Source organism: Tiliqua scincoides, chromosome 1 (genome assembly GCF_035046505.1).
Source record: "Tiliqua scincoides isolate rTilSci1 chromosome 1, rTilSci1.hap2, whole genome shotgun sequence".
In the NCBI taxonomy this organism is placed as follows: domain Eukaryota; kingdom Metazoa; phylum Chordata; class Lepidosauria; order Squamata; family Scincidae; genus Tiliqua; species Tiliqua scincoides.
Window position 1 is genome coordinate 308,627,533 of NC_089821.1, and position 8,492 is coordinate 308,636,024.

Below are 8,492 nucleotides of genomic sequence, written 5' to 3' on the forward strand. Positions count from 1 at the left end.
TGGCTTTGGTACTTCTGGGGAATAGAAGGCTTGAAGAATGTCATCTGGTGGGGGAGCAACAATGGAACAGAGGGGTGCCTTCTACTTCTGAGCTTCCCAGAGGCATCTGGTGGGCAACTGTGGAAAGCAGGATACCGGACTTTGCCATCATGAAGATGCTAGGGACTAAGCCTGTGTGTACTCTGCTCCTGAGCTGTGGCTGCACCCTTCTGTCATTCTCAGGGCAGCTTTGAGTGCTAGTGAGTGGACTCTTTTTGAGCTCCTCAAGAAATGTGAAGACAACCTGCATATCAGCCCCATGGGAAGATGCACGGACTGCTCACAAGGGGCAGCTTTGTTCTGGAAAAGATGCTCATGTTTCTCCTCTACACGTTACAACATAAGCACCTGGAGAAGGAGCATGGTTCACTTGCACAAGATGTTTCAAGCTTGCTATAAAACACAGTGTTGCTCTGTTTCCAGCCCTCCCCTGCAAACCCCACACAGGGTAGTCTCAACTATCTAACTGTCCCTCAACATTCAAAGACTTCTGCAAATGCTCCGTGGTGGAATGTCAGTGGCCCAAAATCTATCCACAAAGCATTTTGAGGCCTGAGTTGGGAAAGTTCAAAAGGCACCATCTTTGACTAGCGGTCTGGAGAGGGTGGGGGGAGGATCTATACCTTGCTGGAATTTCAATCCAAGACTATAGTGTGGGGACTATTCAGCAAATTTGTGTGTGTGTGGTGCAAAAGGTTTGTGTTAATGAATTCAGTTGCTTTTATAGTTTAAAACTCATGGTTTTACACCATTGCAAAACAAAGAAAAGCTCTTTATAATTTTGAAAGATGCGATCTGGCAATGGTGCCTCCAGTACCATTATTGAGAGCAGAGAAGTTGGGACTGGAGGCTTGCAGAAGAAGGAGAAGAGATGAAAAATGAATAAGACCAACTGTTTAGAGGAGCTTCCTCTTGATCTGGTCTAATCTCTACACTGGCAATTTTCAACCCTTTTCTTGTCATGGCACGCTGACAAGGTGCTAGATTTTTCTAGGCACACCATCAGTTTGTTGACAATTGCCAAGTCACACTGCACTACTGGTAGGGCACTCACATACCCCAATGGCCAGCAACAGTTACCCTGCACATGCCCAATCTTGTCTGATCTTGGAAGCTAAGCAGGGTTAGGCCTGGTTAGTACTTGGATGGGAGACCGCCTGGGAATACCAGGTGCTGTAGGCTTATACCATAGTCTTTCGAAACTGAAGGTTGCAAACCACCCCAATGGCCCTACTAATAAATGACCCGCCCCCATTCTCTTGAGGCACACCTGCAGACCACTTGTGGCATACTAATGGGCCATGGCACACTGGCTGAAAATCACTGCTCTAGACTGTCAACAAGATCTAATTTAACCTTACTAAAGTTTTTTCTTACAGTCATTGGAACTACAATGATGCTATCTTAAAGGAGCACTGGATCTTATAATCCAATGTACTGACTGTTATCTTCCATAATTATATACCACTTTTTAACAGAATTGTTCAAGTGGTTTACAAAAAAATTATTGACCATAAGGGTGGTTTGACAGTAGAACAGATTGCTGAGAGAGGTGGATTCTCTCTCACTGGAGATCTTTGAGCAGAGACTCAAAGGTTCAGAGGCTGGAGATACTCTAGGAGGACTTCCTGCTACAGGCAGGAGATTGGACTAGATGACCTTGTGGGTTCCTTACAACGCTATGGGATTCTAACACCAGCAACCACTGCTAGACATTGTGCTGGAGTGAAGAGGGACAATTACTCTCCCCATGCTCAATATGAGAGGACCACCACTGGGGTGGGGAATGCCTTTGCCCAGTTAGCAGGGCAGTAACACGCTATATGCATTAAACTAAGGTCCCTTTATACAGTCAACTACACAATGACCATTCCAATAAGGGACCTAGCTGGGCTCTCAAGCTTCCCTACTTTGGTTGTTGAGTGCTACTGTATCCATGTGGTGTTGATGCCAGTCACGAAGAACGGATTCCATTTCCATCATGCCTACGTAGGCAAGAGGATGTTTAAATAAACCTAAGCCCAGTTCTATGAATAAGAGTATTTTTTACTTTGCTTCTTGTTCTTATCACAGGGGGAAAAGGGCTAAAAGGCAATGAAGTAGAAGAAATGTTTATTAGTCATCTGTTACAGTGGTTAAACCAGCCAGATCTTTGCTTAATAGCAGGCTTAAAGCATTGTGCCCTCCGAATCAGAATCACCTGTGTAATAAATGAAGCTGTCAGTATTCGTTCTGTCTGGAGAGGAGACCAACATCTCTTAAACCATTAGCACAATAAATCAAAAGCATGGAAACGGGCAAGTGGACGGGGACGAGTCCTCTTCCTTGCACATATGTGATCTTCGTGCTAATGGCCAAAAGAGGCATCTCTCGTTAGAGGAAGCATTTAATAGGGTTGCTGTTGTGATAAAATGCATTAATGTATTAGAGTAGGAGTTCTCCAAGTGTGGGTTATGACCCCCAGAGGGGTTGAGGGCAGCTTGGAAGGGGGTTAGGAAGCTCTGAAGAACTAAAAATAAAATACTGTTCTGTGAGTGAATTGCCTGTCCACCTGCTGGCTGTGCCTGCTTGCCCATCCCTTCCCCTCTTCCCCTCCTACACCACGTAGACCACACTAGGAGTAATGCACCTTCCCAGGAATGGAAGCAAGTGAGGCGGGGAAAATGGGTTTACTTTGGCCAGTCTACTGTGAGTCAGCATGACAGGATTGTTGCGTAAACGTATATATTATTTTTCAGTGGTTGTTGTAGCAGAATTTAAGAAACGCTGTCTTTGGGAACAATATTTGAAAATGTTAAAAAATTGCATTTTCTGACACTTTGTATCACACACATCATGATGATCTCTGCTCAGGGGAGAGCCGCAAGCGACAGGTGTTAGAAACAGCAAGAAGGGGATTTAGCATGGAAGCAAGGGCTATGCTTACGTTGCAGCTCAAGAAAGAAAGATGCTGATGAAGGCAAGAAGAAGCTCCTCAAGGTCTGCTTTTGTTTCTGTTTATGCAAAGACAGGAAAGCATGATGGAATGTGTCACTGGTACAAAGAAGGAAAGAGGAAGATAAAAGATTAGCCATTAAAATAACAAAGGGACATATCCAGGAATGCTTGGTAAGCTTGAATGAATGCCAGTTGGCTTGCCTGTTGGTGACTCTGTGGGATCCTGGATGAATGAATGGCTTGGGCACATCATAGACTTATTCGCTATCTCATGTGATAACTCATGGAAAACCAGTGTGGCTGTGGGAGACTGGAGTAGAATCTGCAGTAGCTGGAGACAGACAAATGGTTTCAAAAGAGTTAAGGCTTGTCTCAGATCATGATTCCTTGCGGTATATGAGCTCCTTGGAAAAAGGGTGGGATTTTCCTGTCTTCTGGAAAAGCTTTGATGATGTCAAAATGCGACATAGGCAAACAGATTTGACCACATGATGACATCACTAAGTGCATTTAAACAACAGAGCATTGCAAATAAATAGATCTCAGAAGACAGAAGGCATTTTTGGAAACTGCTGGAAAATATTTGCAGAAAACTGCATTTTCCCTTTGTGTTGATTACGGGCCAATTTATTCTGCAGTCTGGAGCAAATCCCTCTTTTTCTCTGTCGTGCTCCATTCTTTCTCCTTGTGTTTGGAGGAGAACCCTTTTATGGAGCATAAAAATTATTCATGCAAGATCGTGAAGGATTCCTTGCCTCCCCTGATCACTTCTGTGTCATTCATCACTTACCTCCTCCCCTGATCACTACTGTGTCAAGATTCTTTATGTCTGTTATAAATATTTTCAACAATAAACCTGAGGCAAGAGGACTACAAAATGGACTTGGAGGCATTTGGGATAGATCTGTGTGACTTAGGAGGCTTCAGGGAGTGATCTGTGTGATCTGGAAGGGCAGCCACTCGTCTGTGCAAGGCATAACTGAGGCGAAAGCCATGGATGAGCCTGAGTTTGCTTGCAGAGTTTGTCATAAAGTTGCCGATTTGTGTTAATTCCACGGAGGACCAAGCTGCATATCTGTCTTTTGGGGTTTTGCAGACATGACAGTAACTTGCACCTGCCCAAGCCTGAAAGTAACACAGATATATGCTCCATGATAACATATGAACACAACAAAACAAGAATAGCTTTTTATTGGATCTGACCAAAGAGTCATCTAGCCTAGTATTTTATTTTCAGTAGGGACCAGGCAGATTCCTCTGGGAAGGTAACAGGCAGGACATGGAGATGACGGCCTAACCACCCATGTGTCCCCACCCTACCTATGGTTTTCAGATGCACAAAGTCCCGAAACATGAAGGTTCTATCAGCTAAGCAATTGATAAGCTTATGCCCTGTGAGTGTTTAACTCTTCTTACAATGTCCCTAACCCAGTGACTATCACCACATCTTCTGGCAGTGAATTCCAGATGGGAATTAATTACCTTGCAGGTTTTATTTGAGAAAGGAGATTGTGGGGAGCAAACGTGAAACTGCCCCATTCTTATGGAAGGAACCGTGAGGGTATGGCAATGATTCAATCTCTTTTTAGATTAAAGACATTTGTTTTTGCATAATAAAAATAACTGGACGTATCTGAAACAGCAGTAAAAACATGAATCAGTTTCCTTTTCCAGGAAGAAAAGGAAATCCAAAGATTTTAGAAACGGCCTCTGCATTCGGTATAAACCAGATATGAGGTCATTCATTCCCTCCCCTCATTTTGTCAGCCCATATAGATAAGTGTTGAATTTGCAAGAAAGAATGGCTGATGTTAATTAATGTATTTCGAGTGTACACTGAGGGAGTAGCTGAGGACAAATGAAAACTGCAATAGTTGTGACCTTGCCGATGATCTCAGCATGCTCACATTGATTAGAACATTTGATAAGTGATTGACTTTCTGGCCTGGACTATTGTAGATCCTATCCTCAGAGTTCTGTTACATACTGCGGTGAAACTGTTGTGAATTAATTATTAACCTAACATTAATGAAACCCCACTTCATGCAAATTTTTGCCTATATTTTTATTTAAGACTGAATAAGTGCTGACACAAAGAAAATCTTCAAACTCTAATAAAGACCTGAAATTCTACTTTTGAGACTAAATATTCATCAAAATCAGGGAAGCAAATTTTGGGGCGCTGCTATTTCCTTTGAGATTAGATAGCTAGACCAATGTTTTTTAAACTGTGGATCAGGACCCATTAGGTGGGTCATGAGCCAATTTCAGGTGGGTCCCCATTCATTTCAGTATTTTGTTTTTAATATTGTAGACTTGATGCAAAGTAGACTTTGCTACTTGATGGCAAAGAGGCAAAGAAGGAAGGCCCATAGCCAGGGAGTCAGACCAGGGACAGACTGCACTTGCTCCCAGTGTGGAAGGGATTGTCACTCCCGAATCAGCCTTTTCAGCCACACTAGATGCTGTGCCAGAACCACCATTCAGAGTGCGATACCAGAGTCTTTCGGGACTGAAGGGTTGCCAACACGGTGATTCTATCATGGTATGTGACTAAATTTGGGGAAATGTTACAGATCTATACTTTTAACAGGCTATTATGTATATATTTTTAACAATGACAGTAAATGGAACTCATTCCTGGGAAAGTGTAGGTAGGATTGCAGCCTAGGATTGTTAAAAATTTTCCTGCTTGATGATGTCACTTCTGGTCATGACATCACTTTCGGTGGGTCCTGACAGATTCTCATTCTTAAAAGTGTGTCCTGGTGCTAAAAGTTGGAGAACTACTGATCTAGACAATAGGGAAAAGGGAAAAGATAGGACATTGCTTATGTGGCTGAAGTCTTTAGGAGCAGGACCTGTGCCATAGTTCCTACCAACTGCCAGATGGCTGGCGTTGTTCGTAGCAGTTAGAAATGTCTACTTGATTAATGTGTGAAAGCACCACTCTCTTCTTAGGAAAAAAGAGACCAGACTGAATACAGGGAAAACGGTCTGATTTGTAATGTCCTCAAAGTACAATAAGCAAAGAACTAAGAGGTCAGGGCTTCCCTGCCTTTAATACAGCAGAAGAGAATTTGGGGGATGTAGTTGATCATGGTTGCAGAAATTGCCCAGTGGCTTCTTATGGAGTTGACTTGCACATTTGTCTGATTGGATTTCTGTGTACTTCATGGCCGGCAGCCAAACATGTGAACAGACTCCATTAGAAGGCACAAAGATGATACAAGGCAAAATAGAAGTTTTCCTTGTGGTATAGTATCTGTGATGGCCCATTCAGATTTCAAGTCATGTGCTTGGAACATGAATTCATAAACCAGCCCTTCAGGGCTATTTGCACAATGCTGTATATTGTATCGGTAAATATACCTGTTTTCAGTTTCAAACAAAACCTGGGGCCTGGATCCCTTAAAAAATATAGCCTCCTAGGAGACTGCCCTATACTGTCAGACCACTGGTCCATGGGGGTCAGTATCGCCCAGAGGTGTAGCTAGGTCATTTGACACCCAGGGTCCATAAATTTTTTGTCACCCAATATGACTTACTTACTTACTTACTTACTTACTTACTTACTTACTTAATTAATTAATTAATTAATTAATTAATTAATTAATTAATGGCTTCTGTAAGGGTAAGTCTTGCCTCACGAATCTTTTAGAATTCTTTGAAAAGGTCAACAGGCATGTGGATGCGGGAGAACCCGTGGACATTATATATCTGGACTTTCAGAAGGCGTTTGACACGGTCCCTCACCAAAGGCTACTGAAAAAACTCCACAGTCAGGGAATTAGAGGACAGGTCCTCTCATGGATTGAGAACTGGTTGGAGGCCAGGAAGCAGAGAGTGGGTGTCAATGGGCAATTTTCACAATGGAGAGAAGTGAAAAGCGGTGTGCCCCAAGGATCTGTCCTGGGACCGGTGCTTTTCAACCTCTTCATAAATGACCTGGAGACAGGGTTGAGCAGTGAAGTGGCTAAGTTTGCAGACGACACCAAACTTTTCCGAGTGGTGAAGACCAGAAGTGATTGTGAGGAGCTCCAGAAGGATCTCTCCAGACTGGCAGAATGGGCAGCAAAATGGCAGATGCGCTTCAATGTCAGTAAGTGTAAAGTCATGCACATTGGGGCAAAAAATCAAAACTTTAGATATAGGCTGATGGGTTCTGAGCTGTCTGTGACAGATCAGGAGAGAGATCTTGGGATGGTGGTGGACAGGTCGATGAAAGTGTCGACCCAATATGCGGCGGCAGTGAAGAAGGCCAATTCTATGCTTGGGATCATTAGGAAGGGTATTGAGAACAAAACGGCTAATATTATAATGCTGTTGTACAAATCGATGGTAAGGCCACACCTGGAGTATTGTGTCCAGTTCTGGTCGCCACATCTCAAAAAAGACATGGTGGAAATGGAAAAGGTGCAAAAGAGAGCGACTAAGATGATTACGGGGCTGGGGCACCTTCCTTATGAGGAAAGGCTATGGCGTTTGGGCCTCTTCAGCCTAGAAAAGAGACGCCTGAGGGGGGACATGATTGAGACATACAAAATTATGTAGGGGATGGACAGAGTGGATAGGGAGATGCTCTTTACACTCTCACATAATACCAGAACCAGGGAACATCCACTAAAATTGAGTGTTGGGCGGGTTAGGACAGACAAAAGAAAATATTTCTTTACTCAGCGTGTGGTCGGTCTGTGGAACTCCTTGCCACAGGATGTGGTGCTGGCGTCTAGCCTAGACACCTTTTAAAGGGGATTGGACAAGTTTCTGGAGGAAAAATCCATTACGGGGTACAAGCCATGATGTGGATGCGCAACCTCCTGATTTTAGAAGTGGGCTATGTCAGAAGGCCAGATGCAAGGGAGGGCACCAGGATGAGGTCTCTTGTTATCTGGTGTGCTCCCTGGGGCATTTGGTGGGCCGCTGTGAGATACAGGAAGCTGGACTAGATGAGCCTATGGCCTGATCCAGTGGGGCTGTTCTTATGTTCTTAATTAATAAATTCACTTTTTATACCACCCTTCCTCTAAGCAGCTCAGGGTGGTGTACATGGTTTCTCCCCTTATTTTGTCCTCACAACAACCCTGTGAGACAGAGATAGTAATAGTCATGGCATGGAATGGCCAGAAAAATAAATGCAGTGAATGTTTCCCCACAAGCAATGGATGAAATTCTGCATCAAGCGGCTTATAACATGATGGTATTATTCCTAAAAGCCAAGATTTCCAGAATTTTGGTCACTAGAGTGTCACACCCCCCCCCCCCCAAGAATGTCTAATTGGCCTGTTCTGAGTTCATGCAGTGGTTCTCAAACTTTTAACACTGGGACCCACTTTTTAGAATGACATTCTGTCTGGGACCCCATAAGTGATGCCATGGCTGGAAATGTTATCATCAAGCAAAATAAAATAAATAATTAAAACAAAGAAAAACAAATAATTAAACAAGGGGATGCCAGTCCTGTAGCCTGCCTGCAGTAAACCCCCACACACACACACACAGATAAAGCAGTGAGA

At 43.5% G+C, this 8,492-nt stretch overlaps 1 pseudogene; it reads left to right on the plus strand.

Moving 5' to 3' along the window:
• The first annotated feature begins 1,104 nt into the window (after positions 1–1,104).
• On the plus strand, positions 1,105–1,221 carry LOC136638000 (5S ribosomal RNA; annotated as a pseudogene).
• Positions 1,222–8,492: the final 7,271 nt, after the last annotated feature.